The sequence below is a fragment of the Zootoca vivipara genome, chromosome 4, assembly GCF_963506605.1.
Source record: "Zootoca vivipara chromosome 4, rZooViv1.1, whole genome shotgun sequence".
NCBI classification, from domain to species: Eukaryota; Metazoa; Chordata; class Lepidosauria; order Squamata; family Lacertidae; genus Zootoca; species Zootoca vivipara.
In genome coordinates, this window is record NC_083279.1 from 60863924 (window position 1) to 60880723 (window position 16800).

A 16800-nucleotide genomic window follows, 5' to 3' on the forward strand; every position below is an offset into this window, starting at 1 on the left:
CTATGCCTCACAAGTGAAATGTAACAATTGTAGTGGCGCGCGGAGAGGGGGGGGGGGGATGTACAAGCGACTGTCGTTATGCAAATGGATGGTTGTGGAAATATGTGGATGTAAAGTAGGTGGTGGTTTATTTCCAGCTCCCATCACCATCTCGCTCACCACCCACCACCTTGAAAATCAAATTAAATCGGCAATGTGTGTTAGGGAGCCAGCCTAGAGATTCCGTTGTTCCTGATGCTGTTAAGAGAATGTGGTCATGGTGCTGGAATGTGCAATGAGGGTAATGGATGTGCGTGCCTGTGTGAGAGAGAGTGAGTGAGTGTGTATGTGTGCCTTTATGGCTGCAGTGTTTGAGTATTGGAGGGGGGGAGAGATGCTATTGCTACCCCCTTTCTCCTTCCCTTTCCCACGGGCAGGGGAGGATGGGGTCGCTAGATACCCAAATGTGTCAGGATGAAGGACTCCCGAGTCTTAAGAATCATCTAGACAGCTTTTGGAGGCTGTAAATGAGGTCAGCAAGCACCAGCAACTTCCCCATGTTTTTCTCAGGATGGTTGGCTTCCCCACCCCATCAGGATGGCCGGGGGCAAAGAATTGTCTCAATCGTTCTGTGTATAGGGAATTCAGAAAGAGCCAAGTATGACCTTGTGGCATTCCCCCCACCGTCTTCTTCAGTAGCAGTGTTATAAAGTTTATTGTATTTCATGCCTCCGTGCACTTGCAGTAGCATGAGATGAGGTCTCAGAACAGGCGGGGGAAGCTTTTTCTTCCTACCCACCCCACCTCTGAAAGGAGAGGTAACCTTTTAAGTGAGTCTGTGACTGTTGTATTTTGAAACCTGCAACCCCTGCTTCATCTTCTGAGCAAGCAGGATTTTTTAAAAAGCAGTGCTGAAAGGAGGTGGAATGATTTCATTTGGTGGCTGCAATGATTTTGTACGGTTGGCTATTTGCTTTCCTTACTGATCTGTGTGAGCTGCTGGGACTGGCATAGTACAAGGAGCTGCTGTGGTGCTACTGTATGGGATTATTTATTGGGAAATCTGGCAGGTGGCACATGTAGAGGGTTGCCTCTTACTGTTAAATTTCCATGTGAATTGTTGATTCTCTTTGCTGCAAAACGGGGGAAGCTCCCTTTATTGATTTTTCTTATCAGTATGATTATGGTTGCTACTGTTGAAGGAAAACTTGATATTTTTAGGATGCTGTCCACTGCATTCAGTGCATCATGTGTTTAATAATAAACAGTCAGTGTAAAATCTTATTTTTCTGCCTAGATTTGTCCTTTTTTTAAAAAAATAACAGAGCAGTTCAGTGGTTGTGCCAGGAAAAAGATTGCACCACTGCAGGCAGCGTCAGGTAACAGAAAAATGCCATACAGTTTTGGTTGTGTGCATGAAGGTAACCAAGCTGGGCCTTTTCATATAGGATAGAGAATGTCATTTTTCTTGTTACATCACCTACATGGTACTTTCCCTATATTTAAAAAAATGTGGGGTGTTCTCATTTTGGGGTAAACCTTCCCTTTTTTATTTTCAGCAACAGCTGGCAAGAAGAACAGCAGCTCAAACATTCAGTCTTACAAAAGGTAGCTGAGAAGGCTACTTTTAAAAACCCTTTGCCTGGCCTTCCTCTTTATGCTACTGAATATTTCTGCATATGTAAGGGACTAAGTAGTGTGCCCTGTTTTGAGCCCTCCTTTGTAGGATTGGAATCAAACAATGATGGCACAGGAAATAAATGCACGTTGATAAGGACAGTATAGTACATCCAGTAGGTACATTTTTAGACACTTCCTATTATGCTGATAACCCCATAGTCTCTCTCCCCCACAACTAGTTTGGCATTAACATCAGGTTTGGCAAATGTACTGTGGACACTATTACTCTTGTATAGAAAATATAGCTAATTCTGCCAGATTAATTTGCTTTCTAAACTTTCCATTTTATCAGTTGAAAGTTCCATTGGCCTTTCCTTCATGCGTTTTCCCACCCCACTGTAGTAGCTGTTCTGGAGGATGTGTTTTCTACATAAAGAGTGAAACAACTCAAATCCCCCCAAAATCTAATTTTGCTAGTAGATGCCTACTAAAACAGTTCACCCCCCCTCCGAAATCCAAATCTTTTGAAATGTAAATCTGTATTATTATTATTATTATTATTATTATTATTATTATTATTATTATTCTACTTTTAGAAATGTGTAGTGTACTGGTGTAATCTTGATTTTGATTTGGAGCTGCATAATCAAGGTGGTTAATGTGGAAATCTGGCTTTATTAGAACCACCTGTCTTAACCATGAGGTTATGACAGTCAACACTACGAGGAGATAATGGATGCTCAGCTTCTGGAAAGTCTTCTGGAAAGCCTTTTAAGTGACAGATAGCAGTTGTAGAAAGTATAAAATAGGTATTTAAATAACTTCATCACATCAGTTAATGATATTGGTGTGGACAAAAATATATATGACAGTATGGTTTTTGTTAGTGAAGCTGGAGGAAGCTTTCTTTCCTAGATTTTAATATGAATGTGTAGATAGTTTCTTCCCCCATAATTTCAGTGAATATTCATGATTATGTGAGTGTAGCCCCACCCACATATCTCAACCTAACCATTCTACAGTTTTATTTCCCCCATGATGACACTTAAGCTTAGCATATACTATTTTGGTTTTATAAATTTGCAAAGCAAAATCTTTGGAATTGCTAGATATTTTACCAACTCTATAAAATCAACCATAAGCTCACTTGCATAAACTAAAACCAGTCATTAGGTAAGTACTGGTAGCATACTTCCATAAGCTGTGTATTGCATAATATATACTATGAAATTGCAGCAGTAAATATATTTTACTGTACTTTGTGTGTATAGAAGTGCTAGAATTGTAGCTGCTGTAGCCCCCTGCTGTGTGATAATGCAAATGGCATCTAATGCTTTAATGTGCTGTGCTTTTGTGAGAACTGGATAGCACTGTATTAGATGCAGAAGCTGCTACACTCAATACTTCACTGGCACTGAGTAAATATTTCAGAGCAATTCCTACAGTTCCTTGAGAAAATGTGTGATTGAAGTAAAATTTTCACTGAATGATTGTCAGTAGATGACTAGCTAATAATTGTGTTTGAGGTTGATTGTGATATGTCTTTTCAAAACATCTTGCTGATGAGTCTGTAAAATCAGAAACATATTTTTTTCTTCTGCTTAAAAATAAGCAGGAACAATGAGTTGGCGTTAATGTACTCTATACATAATATTGTTCCTTAAAATAACTGTGTTGTGGTCTTCACAATATCTTGAAGTAGGCAACATTTAAACTTATTTGATCTGTTTCTAGTTTGTATGAAGTGCATCATGTAAAGCAAAATTTGCCAAATATATGGCAGCATATTTTAATGTGATGTTAGAGCTAAAGATCCCCCTCTCTGCATGAATTCCATTTTGTTCCTTTCTAAATAGAAGGTATAAAATAACATCAATTGTCCTTTAGCATTAATTGTATATGTTACATTTGTTGGTTGGTTGTTTATAGAATATAAAAAACAAAATCATTTTTTGTATTCTATATATGGAGAATGTACAGGTTTTCCTGTTAACCAATGCATGCATTTAATATAAATGAAAAATTAAAGTATTTGAAAATTTAAAGCAGCAACTCTGGATTTGTAAAAAAAAATTGAAAAAAAATGGAAGGAACATCTTATACAGTATTGCATGTTTACTTGAAAGTTAGCTCAGATTTCAAGGGGTACTTCCAAGTAAAAGGATATATTTGAGGCAGTGTGCAAACATACAAGAGAACAATTATTAACTTGAAGAATATTTATTAGAATAAAATATATGTACAGAGAACAATCATTACAGCAGTACCAGTGATGTAAATTAGCAAGAGTACACTCTCATGTCATAAATGAAAACACTGAAGAAGTGTGCATGCACACAAAAGCTCATACCAATGACAAACATGGCTACCTACTTGCAATTTAGTTTCTATTACAGATTTGTAGAACTAATATAACTAGCCATTAAATATGTCTCTTTTTGGTATTTTTCTTCAGTTGTTGTTGTTGTTGTTGTTTGTTTCTTTTCATAGTGTTTGCAGTTTATATTTTTGAACTTCTGCTTTGCCTACCCTTTTTTTCAACCCTGACCTTTCCTGAGCTCAGGTGAAATTTTATTGGCCAAAGTAAGTTCCATTCAGTTCACTAAAGTGGCATCTCCTTGTTGAAATGTGACTCTTTGTTGCATCTACAGCTCTGGGTTTGGGGTTACTTTTCATCTCTCAAATACAATAATCTCACTCCTTTTGAAAATTTTAACAAGTAATTTAGAAAAAAGAAAAAGCGTTTATTATCACATTGATTTGAATAGTATAATGATGACTTGGAATTCTGCAGCACAACTTATGTTGTTGAAGTTTTTGCAGAATAAAAAGTTCCTAAATATGTTGTCCTTTTGATGGAAAATGCAACAGAGTAAGTTCTGAATCACTACTGCTGAACACTGTGAAAATTATACTCTAAATACATTTGTGGTATTATTAAATCCAGAAGTTGTTTATCAGAAAAATGTGAGAAATGTGTCTTGCTTGTATGTTAACTTTTGTTCTTATGACCACCTCCTTTTTATATTCCACTGCTATAATGTGATGGATAGATTCTTAGGATTAGTTGGCATGCTGGAAGAGATTGTTTATCCTGATGATAAACCTAGAGTTTTCCTCATTTACAATGATAACATCTTTTTGAAAAGGGAACATTAAGAACAACATACGGTAGTTCCTGGCTTTGCAAATGTATCCCCAAAGGACTTCTGGGCTACTGGTTACAATGTTGACTTCTAAAGGTAATGCTGCACTATGGTCATACCTTTGGCACTATGCTTATTCTATATTTTTATTTGCAAGTTGAAAATTTGGTCTCAGCTAATGTCAGAATCTAGGCTAGCTGTTACTTTCCTCCCTGAAGCAAGTAAAGTGTGAAATGAAGTTGATTCTACTGCTGCCTCTTTGACTATTAACTCTCTGAAATATCCACAAAGACTTTTAGTAAATGAGATTGTAGCCAGTGAAGGCAACAATTGTAGGTTTATTGTAAGGTTTTTATAATGTTGCATCCCTTTAAGGACATGCAGATGCTGCCTTGGCCGTGATAAGAGCGGACTTGCTGGTTATCATTTTGGCTGGGGCAGAAGTGTCAATTTTTGGTTGGGTTTCATGGGATGAGCTGAAGGAGAAGACAATATCTCTATTATAAAGAGCACTGAGGTATTCCTATACATTATTAAACTATCAAGTGCATTAACCCCAAAATAAACTCCTTCTTGTACATACAGTATACCGATATATTCTTTGTACTGTATTATTCTTGTTCATGAATGACACACACTGAGTTCTGCTTATTCGTCTGCATTCTAAGGGTCACCTCTTTCTCTCTGAGCAGCACTTGAACTCGAGACAGAGCAGAGTGCATTTAGATAGGTTAAAATGAAGGTACTATTTGTGTTTGGTGCCTTCATCTTCCTTGGAAAACATTGTTGAGCCAAATGATATTTCAGGGATTCTCTGGTCACTACAGAATGGAGATATTGGACAAAAGCATTGTTGGCCTTAATCAGGGATCAGGAAATTTTGGCCCTCCAGATGTTGTGGAACTACAGCTCCCATCATCCTAGTTATGTTTGCTGGGGCTGATCAGAGTTGTAGTTCAGCAGCATCCAGAGACCAAAGATTCTCCACCCCTGGCCTAAATTAATAGGAGCTGTGAATCAACTGTAAGGGGACAAGTATATTTTACAGTACATGCTACTTTCTTTTTATATGTATGCATCTGAATGGAAAAGGTTTATGCCGATATATACAAAAAGCTTCCTCAACTGATTTCTTTATCCGACTTTAGAAAACCTAGCCAACGTTCAGAGGCACTTTTGAGCTGTAAGACCAAGGTTGCTAGACAACCCCTTAGATTATCTGACAACTTCAGGGAAGTTTCACAGGACAGCACTGGAAACACACCCTATGGTAGTCCTGCCCTCAGCCATCTCTGTAGTCATACAGAAAGTATATCAAACCACCTACATGTTTTAGTTAGCAGAAACTGCTGAGTACACCTCTTATCATATCGGCCAGAAAATTCCTAGGAGACATTGGGAAGCCATCTGTGTATATGCCATTGGATTTTAAGCCACTCTGAGGGTGAGGAAGGGGCTTTGGGCAGAAAAAAATACCCTATAAATCAAAATATCAAATAAATGAGTCTCCTTAAATTCAGTTTAGCCTGATTTAATGCATTAAACTGTCCACATGTTGCTTAAAAACGAATATTCAGTGGTCTTCTGTAGACTTCTATTTTTAGGACATAGGTGAGAAATAGATTTGTGTGTGTGTGTGCACAGATGAAAGAAAACCAAATAAGTTTATTGAGAATTTTTTTTTTGTTAAAAAATCCTGACCTTAAACTAAGAAGATTGTTTTGACTTGCTTCTGAAATAATAGCTGTGAATATTATAAGAATCTAAAAGAGTAATATTAGTTATGATAGCATTGCTACTGTTTTTGGATTACTAATAAATGTTAGGATTTAATATTGAAATAAAAGTATTTTAAAATATTACATACGACAGAAAATCTTGAGGTATTTGATCAAAAGTCGGAATCTGCTAAGTGTGTTCCATATCATGGTAGGGAGACCTTTTTGCAACATAACATCTAAATCCCTTTGCTGCTTACTTGCCTCATATTTCTGTGTCTTCTGCATCAAGGGAAAGGAACTGACTTTGAAAATACATGCAGAGGAAATCAAGAAACAGGGAAGTAAAAGGGGTTGAAACTTCTTTCAATTCATGTAAACCTTCAGTTTTTTGAAGTACATGAAACCCAAAGTGAAAGTTCAAGAGTATAAAGCTAGAGTTCTTGCCAACATGGATTTAGAAAATTACCCTGAATTATGGTATTATTTTCAATGATATATTTACTGGAATAGAGCAAGGATATAAATTAAATTGAGACAGATGGTAAAGGTAAAGGGACCCCTGACCGTTAGGTCCAGTCACGGATGACTCTGGGGTTGCGGTGCTCATCTAGCTTTACTGGCCGAGGGAGCCGATGTACAGCTTCCGGGTCATGTGACCAGCATGACTAAACCGCTTCTGGAGAACCAGAGCAGTGCACAGAAATGCCGTCTACCAGCTACTTGCACTTTGATGTGCTTTCGAACTGCTAGGTTGGCAGGAGCAGGGACCGAGCAACGGGAGCTCACCCCGTCGTGGGGATTCGAACCACTGACCTTCCTATCGGCAAGCCCCAGGCTCTGTGGTTTAACCCACGGTGCCACCCAGGTCCCAACTGAGACAGAAGAAGAAGAAGAGTTTGGATTTGATATCCCGCTTTATCACTACCTGAAGGAGTCTCAAAGCGGCTAACAATCTCCTTTCCCCTCCTCCCCCACAACAGACACCCTGTGAGGTGGGTGGGGCTGAGAGACTTCAAAGAAGTGTGACTAGCCCAAGGTCACCCAGCAGCTGCATGTGGAGGAGCGGAGACACGAACCCGGTTCCCCAGATTACGAGTCTACCGCTCTTAACCACTACACACTGGACAGATGATACATTTGTCTATAGTTACTACGGTTGTTATCTTATACATATTTATCTAGTAAATTGTATTGAATTCAATGGGAATTATTTTTAGTAGACATGTATAGCATTGCACTGTAAGATATTTGTTGGGTACAATGAATGAATGACATTGAATAATTTTATATATATATATATATATATATATATATATATATATATATATATATATATATATATATATGAATGATTATCTGAACTATTACCATAATTTAATTACATTATAGGAATGAATATTTCTAAGTTATTATGCCAAAAATAGTATATTCTGTTACTATATGACAGCACCAAGATCTACAAAAAATTTCTAGGAGCAGATAATAAGTATTTCCTTAATGTGGCTAGTTTGTATTTTAAACCTTTATATTTTAAACCTTTATATTTTCCCCTATTTTCCAAAATGGAAAACCAAAATATCCAATATCCTTGAGTACATTAGAGTGCAATAGTTTATATACTGTGCATATTGGGCAATGGAAAAGTTTCTATAACTTCTAATTCAAACAAAAAGGTGGTATATCTGATGTCCCCACTCATTAATAGTTTTAATGTTTTTTTAATTACCCCATCCTATTTTAATATAGTTCTTTCTATCGACAAAGTGCTTTCATGCCATGATTTATCCCAAGAATATATTGTTTTATAAAACAACATTTTGTGAGCCTGAAGTCTACTTCTACTTAGCAAAGCTCTGTGTCCCAGAGCTTAAAAATGTCTGACAGCTCTGAGAATTTTTAAGGACAAATTACCTTGCAGTGTCAGTTGCAGTAGATGCTTAGGGATAAATATCTGAACAAATGGAAAATACCAAACTGACCTACATCTGCTGGATTATCAGTGTGTTAGTGGACCTGTTTCTATTCCTGCCACACAATATGGCAAGAGACTGCTGTGATTATTTCCTAACTAGGAAAAGACCAGACTAATTAGTTGGGAACATAAGAAATGAGTTTCTGAATTAGATGTAATTCATCTGAATATTCATCTGCTGCACCAAAAACCTTTTTGTTCATGGTATTAAGCTTTTTGTTATTTTATGACAGTTAAGTCTAACCAATAAGTTTTCTTCTATTGTAATATCCATTGTGATCCAGTTATTACAAGCTATGGGAGTAAAGTCAGTCTAACCGGGGGGCGGGGCGACTTTACAAATGGTAATCATTCCCTCTAATAACAAATTGAGGTGGTGACTGCTCATGGCATTGTAACCAAAACAAGACTACTGAAACACAATAGGAAGGTATCAGCATGCTCAAGGGAATCCTACAGTTTACAGAAATAATAATAATAATAATAATAATAAATAGTAATAATAAAAATTATCCACCCCACCACCAACAAAGAAAGAACCCAGACAAATAAGAACTGGAACTGTTCACTAGCCAGGGAATGTTGTGTCGGTTGAAAAAGAAAAATGGAAAATAAAGCAGGGACAAGAGGGAATGTCTGGCTAGAACCCTGAACATGAGCTTGGATGCTAGGACAGAAGTATACACAGCAAAATTTTATTGCAGATCCCACTTATACTAAATGGAAGCATTAGTATCATCCAGAATGTAGAGGATTGCCAGGGAGTCTTGATTGGTTGCAGCTGGGCATCCTACATTCCGGGACTCTCTGTGGCAACAACAGCGAAGAGCAGAAGAGATTAAAGCCTGTCAGCCTGGCCTTAATCCCTGTAAGTTTCAGTGAATCATCACCACTCTCTTTTCCCTCAGTGCAGCTGGCCCTTTTATGGGGAAGTTGGGCAGTTGCTCTTCCCCACATTGGAGCACCCCAAGCCTCACTCATTTAATGTTAGCCTGGTCTTGCTTTGCTCGAAATAGCATGGTCCATGAGTGATTCATACCTGGGATTCTCTGATGGCCTTGGGGAGTGGTGAAATGGTCCTTGTGCTTTCAGTCTACTTCATTATATGTGAGCTTGAAAAGGGAGGCTGTGAGTGGGACTAAAGGCAGCAGTGTCCACAGTAAGAAGTAGGCGGGAGTGCTACTTTTCTCTCTTTCCCCCATTGAGAGTGGGACAGCTCAGCTGCCTCTTATCAGAGGTCTAAACTGATCACAGGCAGAGAGCTTTTGAAATTTTTCAAAGGGTCACATGCAATTAGGACTAGACGGAGCTCTTGGAACACAAGTTGTCTGCACCTGCTCACTGTAAAGCTTAATAGAAACACCTGAGAGCTTTTTGCGGTTGTTGTTTTTAATGTACTACTTAAGTGAAATCCTATTGAACTTTGTGGTTTCAGGTGAAAATGACCATATCATGCATTTATGTTTGTGGTGTGTTGTATTGCTAGTTATTGTACTACTGTAGCGTAATAATAGTTCAAATTTGTTTTCCTCTTTACGATGAAACAAATCTCAAAGCCGTCATAAAAGCCATGTTGATCTTGCCATTTTTAATACCACATACTTTGGTTATATTTACTAGACTCAAGAAAAATGTATACCTACTAGTAACAACATAAATGTGAGATTACTTTTAATGGTACTACAGCTGGGTTTCACTCTCTCTCTCTCTCTCTCTATATATATAAGGCTAAAGGCCTTCCATGGCATTCTGTATTTGCTGCTTAAGGAACAACAGTTTATATTCTTATGTTCAAAGTTAGCAGCAGTATGTAATGGCACTAATGGGTATAAAAACAACTATATATTGGTAGTATAACTGAGAAATTATCAAACTAATACAAAAAAATAAAACTGTGACCAAAATATTGCTGGAAAATGGAACAGCTTCTGTGAATTATGAAGTTGTTAAGGCAACATTGAAGGGGAAATAAACTTTAGCCTTGTGAGTGAGAAGAATGTTGTGTGTTCTAAGCAATTATTGTGAAATAAAAGCAGTAGTGGAATTAATAGGACAGTTGCTCAATTTAATGGAAACTATACTTTTCTAGGGGGAATATGAGAAAGTGCTGTAAATGGCTGCCTAAGATATAGTCTGTTATGCTGCCTCCATTATTCCCTCCACCCCCGGGAGGGGGATTCTTGAATCTGCTGAGGGACAAACATACACATGGACCATCAATTTGGATTGTCCAGACAATGGCAGTAAGATGTAGTTTTGCTTTAGTTGTGGAACACCATGTCATTGATATGCTCTGTGAAAACTAAAATGGTTTTTTTTTCCCTGACCTATATTTAAGTTAAAAATCCTGCTGTTTTAAAATGGCTTTCAGTGATCAGCGGGAGAGAGAGAGCTAATTATTCTGTTGTGGTGGTATTATTGCTGTTTGAATGATTTTGAGTCTACTGTTTTGGATTCTAATGATTTATATTTGATGGGGAATCTTATTGTGTGCTCTATTGAGAGTTCAATGGAGGGTGAAAACTGAATTATTCATTTTTGAATGAATGAACAGACTGCAGGGTTTGCCAGTACAGTAGTTCCAGACACCATTTTGTCCATTACTACTCCTATTGCACATGAAACAGGTCTCAGTAATGTAAGGAAAACACTGGGGCCTAATTTGAATAGTGGAGTGTTTGGTATCTGGTGTGTGCGTTTTGCTCCAGAATCTGCCTCTCCCTTCAGTGTGTGTGTTCAGTTAAGAATGTCAGTTAAGAGGGACCAACTGCCTCTTATTGCCTCAGACTTACCTAATGTACATTTAGTTTCTCTCATTAAGTCATTTTGTTACAGTTTTCTTTAAAGCTTAGTTACATTCTAAACTTGGGTGCGTGAGGATATATTCCCAGTCTGCCAGGATCATTTTTTATTTTTATTTTTAAATCCACAACAATAAATATCCCCTCAAATATCCACAATCCACGAGAGCTGCTTGCACTGGCGAGGCCTTTCATACACTGCCCCCCAGAATGTCACATCCCTGTGACAGATATTTTGCTACTGTTAGTAGATGTTCCCATTTGCCTAAAAAGTTTGTCAACTTCAGTACTAGATCCTCTGTATGAGTACAAAATACTACAGGGTTCAGGAATCCATATGTCTTTGCCACAGTCCACCTCTCACAAGAAAATATATAGGTGCACACACATTGTTTTATTTGGGACCTATATGAGCATAAGGGGACGACTCCACAAAAATTTGTACAAGCTGAATACTTTCACTCTGGAATAAGTTTTAATTATAAGGGCACAACATTATGATAGTGCAAATGTGTGCTCTAAGTCAAAAGGCATACCTAAGTACATTTCAAAAATGCATTGCCTATAAACAATCATGTTCTTCTTTATATACTTTGGATATTTTCAATATTCTTAGAAGATATGTGAGGCTCTGAAGAGCTATTTTGCCTCTGCTTGTTTTCAAAATGTCTGCATTGGAGAAAGTATTGGTTTTATAACATACAGTACTGTATAGTTTTTTTTAAGAAGCATCCCCCCTTTTAAACATGCATATTGAAAGCTGAATTTACAGAAAAGGAAATATAGTAACCCTGCCTTATGTGCACACAAAGATGAATTTGTAGCTAAATGTTGTGCCTCATTTCATTTTAACAGTATTTTCTGGATCTATTTAATATACACTATTTGCTAAAGAGTGGCAAACTTGCTATTGGATGTTACAGTATATTGTTTAGACATAAAACAAGCAATAATATCTAGGCTCTTGAAACCAGCTTGCAGAAGTAAAAGCCTGTCACTGTAATATATTTGGAAACTTTTAGGTAGGGAACTAGGTGGTGCTGTTCTTTCATCTTTGTATCTTAGCTGAATTCTTCAGGCTTATTTCTGAACATCACTTCCAACAAAGTATTTTGGCTACACTGTCTTTGTTGTTGTTTGGCATAAGTAATTGCTATCTTTTAACAATAGTTTTCTTTCAGCTTTCTGCCTTTTACATGCACTACATGTAAATAACAGCTGGCATAGTGAGGTGGAATGCAGCTGAAGTTGGAAAGAAGGCTGTGTATTATACACCTTGAAATTAGGTATGTTTAGTTGTATAATTACTAGGGATGTCACTTCACTGAAATGTTCTATGATGCTGTACATATTTACCTGGGAGTCAGCCACATTAAACTCAACAGGGCTTCTGAGTAGACATGTATGAGATTGCACTGTTAATCAATTAAATTTCCATATTCATTAATCCAAGATTGATTAACATTAAAAATAAAATAAACATAGTCTATTAACAACAAGACTGGGATCAACTGGGATCATGGAAAATAGCAGAGACAAGGATTTGCAGGTGTAAATTGGTTCTTTCTGTTCATGTTCTGTGGCACCATCTTGATCTGCTAAGGATCAATAGTTTACAGTCTACTTTCCTCATGTAGGAATGTGGCAAGAGACATAGATTTCTTTGATTGAAGCCCCTTCTCATTGGCATAACTCCTGTCAAAGCTCCTTTCCATGCATTTGTCCCTATTGCTGTTGGAAAAAAGTGAAACATGATTCATTTTTAGTCCAACCGGTGCTTGTTTTACACCTTGCAGGTGGTGCCAAACCCCATAAATTGCTGGCCTGCTCTCCTGGGCCATATTCCTGGCCCCTGGCCCCACCACACATTGTTCAGAGCCCTGCCAGTCCTTGACTTTGAGAAATGATTGATGTTTAGTCTGGAAAAGAGGACTAAGAGGAGCTATGTTAACAATCTTCAAATATGTAAAAGGCTGTCACACAGAAGATGTAGCAAGCTTGTTTTTCCTGTTCCAGAGGATCAGACCTGAACCAATTGCTTTAGGTTAGAATAAAGGGGGTTCTGACTAAATATCCCCTTTCTTATGGTAAGAGCTGTTTGACAGTGGAATGGACTAGTGCTATTTTTCTAGAAAATGAGGTGCTGGAACTCACCATGAACACCTCCCACTTTCTCTTAAAATGGCAATGGGGAGGTGCTGGAACTGAGTTCTGGTGAGTTCTGGCTGAAAAAAAAGCCCTGGAATGGACTCTCTTAGAAGGTGGTGGACTCACCTTCACTGTGCGTTTTTTCAGTAGAGTTGGATGGCCATCTTTCATGGATGGTTTTATTGAGATTCTTGCACTGCAGGGCATTGGATGAGATGAGCGATGGGGTCTCTTCCAATTCTACAATTCAATAAGTTTATGATTCTAAACTAGTGGTGGCAACAAGCAGTATTTCTTACTTTAAAAGTGAGTTTCACGTTCATGGATTGTGCTCTAGAAATATCTGTGTGACACTTCTGACTGTTGATTTCCTTTAAAAGTTTCTGGTCCCAAAGAGATGTATGATACCTATTTGGCACTTGTAACTGAAGATGTTCTCACCACCCACTACCCCTGAAAAGGCCAATAGATCTACTTGCTCATTATGCTTGCAAACTCTTTAGTTTTCTATTTCCAAGTGAGAAAGATAAAATTAAAGGCTGAAGAAACTCACTCATTCTCTGCTCTGGGAGTACAGTGGAATAATGACAGAAGCTGTCCAGATGGTCATTTTTCTATATGTGCTTAGAGTAATCTTCACAACAAATACACATGCTATCAAAGGTTAGAAGCAAGGATTTCGTAGTTTGAAAATATAACCACTATATTATCTAATTCATAGAATTATTTAGGGTCAGTGCATGAATAACTGTGCTTAGAAAATCAAAGCTTTGTAATTTGAGATTTTTATAAGTGTCCTAACTAATAAAAGATATTAAGGAGGAAAGTGACGCAACCATGATATCTGCTGGTTATGTAGAAGCCCAGGCAATGCAGATGTACAGTCCTGTCTATTTGTTATTGCTTTTTAAAAGTAGTACTCAAGTTGTGCTGTCACATACCCAAAATTGCAATTTTTACTCATATTTTAAAATACTTGCAGTTCAGTCTATGGATTTCATTCAGCTGCCTACTTTAAAACTGTGGTATCATTTTGGTAATAGTCCAAGGGTGCATGCTAGGATCTTTACTTCATAAGAAACAGAAGATTTGACTGTTTGAATGTAGTGCAAAAGATGTGGAATTTCCAAACCTGCAAATGTTACAAGTGGCTGCAGGGGTTAGTTAGGGTGATGGCTGTCTCTATACTCCCCTCTGATATTTATTTATTGAGAAAAGGTGATGAAACAAGTGCCAGGTTGTAAAAACAATCTTCCAGTGTCATGAAATGTGAACTACATTACAGAATATGGTTAGACTCATAGCAGTTTGCTATGGTCATTTATAAATTTGTTCATTTGTACCAAACTTGAGTATTTCACACTGACACATTTTGTTGCAGCTCCCACTTATACGATCCTTCCTAACTTCCATTGAAGTTTTCCTTTGCATTATTTGGGGAAAAGCAATAAGTTTAAGATTTTAAATCTGGTTTTAAATTAGGAATATCTAAAATTGTTCAGAACCAATGCCTCTAAAAACAGAATATTTTCCCCCATTAAGATGATGCATTCATGAAAAACATTAGAATACAACCTGCAGTATACTGGTACTTCATCTAACACTTGAAACATTATACATTAAGGATGTATAAAGCAATTAATTATTAAAACATCATAAAATGGTTGTTTAATCCTCCTCACTATAGTCTCTTTCATTTTTTATCCATAAGATGCTTTTCTGCATTATCATTCTCATGGCATTAAATTGAAATATATTAATCTGCATGCATTATGCCTAAACTGCGCATCAACTTGTTTTCCTAGAGAAATTATGAACATGGTATAGGTGGCTGCATATCAAAGACTACTGGGTTTTTTCACACAATGTGTATGCTGTATGCTCATAGAGGAGCAGCATCAGTAAGTAGAGACTTTTCTCTACTTTCCACTAGACCTGAAATAAATTACTCCTTTTATTCACTGACAACCATTCAAAAGTTTGTAGTTGAGGTTTTGAAATTAGGTAAGACCCTGAATGTCTAGAGAAAAGGTCCAAGAAAAAAACTGTGCTGCTGTATGATAAGCACTAGAAAACTAGAGCTGAAGTACTAGTCTGCTATTGTGAAATTTAGTTTTTCTCAAACCTCTCCATTACTAACATTTTACACAGACCAGACAACTTCGTTCTCAATAATTCACCTTGTCTGCTTCCTAGGCCCCACTCATTTCCTGCCTACACACAAATGTTACTGGGTAGTATGGATGAACAGTATCGCATACCTTCCAACATTCCTCAGATGGAAATAGGGAATTACTGCCCCACTGACTCACCCTCCTCAACCCTTCATTTTTTGTCTCTTAACCACCACCACCACCCCGGAGCATTTCCTATCAGAAGAAGGGTGACTGCCATCACCAGTGGGACAGAGTAACAGAGTACACATGCCCTTCACTATCCTGATAAAATCCCACTTTTATTTAATTTTATTCTGTAGTAGATTTACAAAAAGAAAAAAACACACCAATAAAAAATTCTTAGAAAGGGGCAGGATTAGACATGGATGCACAAAGCATTTTTTAAAAAAAGAATCAAGACTCCTTGCACTCCGCTACGCTTCCCCTTTCTTTCCATCCAGGAGAGCCAGTACGTCATGCAGGGCTGGGCCTTGGCAGTGGCAGCCTCTTCTCATAGAATCATAGAGTTGTAGAGTTGGATGGGACCCCAAGGGTCATCTAATCCGACCCCCTGCAATGCAGGAATCACAGCTAAAGCGTCTTTGACAGATGGCCATCCAACCTTTGCTTACAAACCTCCAAGAAAAGAGAGTCCACCACCTCCTGAGGAAGACCATTTCACTGTTGAACAGTTGTTACTGTCAGAAAGTTCTTCCTGATATTTAGTTGGAATCTCCTTTCTTGTAACATGAAGTCATTGGTTCAAGTCCTGTCCTCCAGAGCAGGAGGAAACTTTGTTCCCTATTCTGGGTGACAGCCCTTGAGATATTTGAAGATGACCTTCATATCTCCTTTCAGTCTCTCCTTTTCCAGGCTAAACATACCCAGCTTCTTTAACCACTCTTTTAACAGACATTCTCCAGTTTACAGACATTGCCCACGTTCTAGCAGCTGCTATGAGCTGCCCAAGGGAGAAGGCCAGCAGTAGCCATGGAGAGGCAATGGGGTGTCTCGCAGCTGCCACCACTGTCATTGTCATCGCTCGGGAAAAGTGCTGGCTCATTCTGCTCCCCAGGCTTGGTGTTGGCACTGGCAGGGGACATAGAAGCCAGGATGGCTTTCATAATTCTGGGCCTGTCCCTGGAAAATAGGGACACATGGAGGGTTTGGCATTGCATATTCCCAACAAGTGGTTATGATTTATACCATAATGGTTGGATCTGACTACTGAATAAGTAAATCACATATTCACTTGGA

The 16800-nt window shown here is 37.9% G+C and overlaps 1 protein-coding gene across 2 annotated transcripts in view; it reads left to right on the forward strand.

Annotated features, from left to right (window-relative positions):
* The window catches only part of CADM2 (cell adhesion molecule 2), a 354958-nt gene that overhangs the window by 1175 nt on the left and 336983 nt on the right, over nucleotides 1-16800 (forward strand). The window lies entirely within an intron of this gene.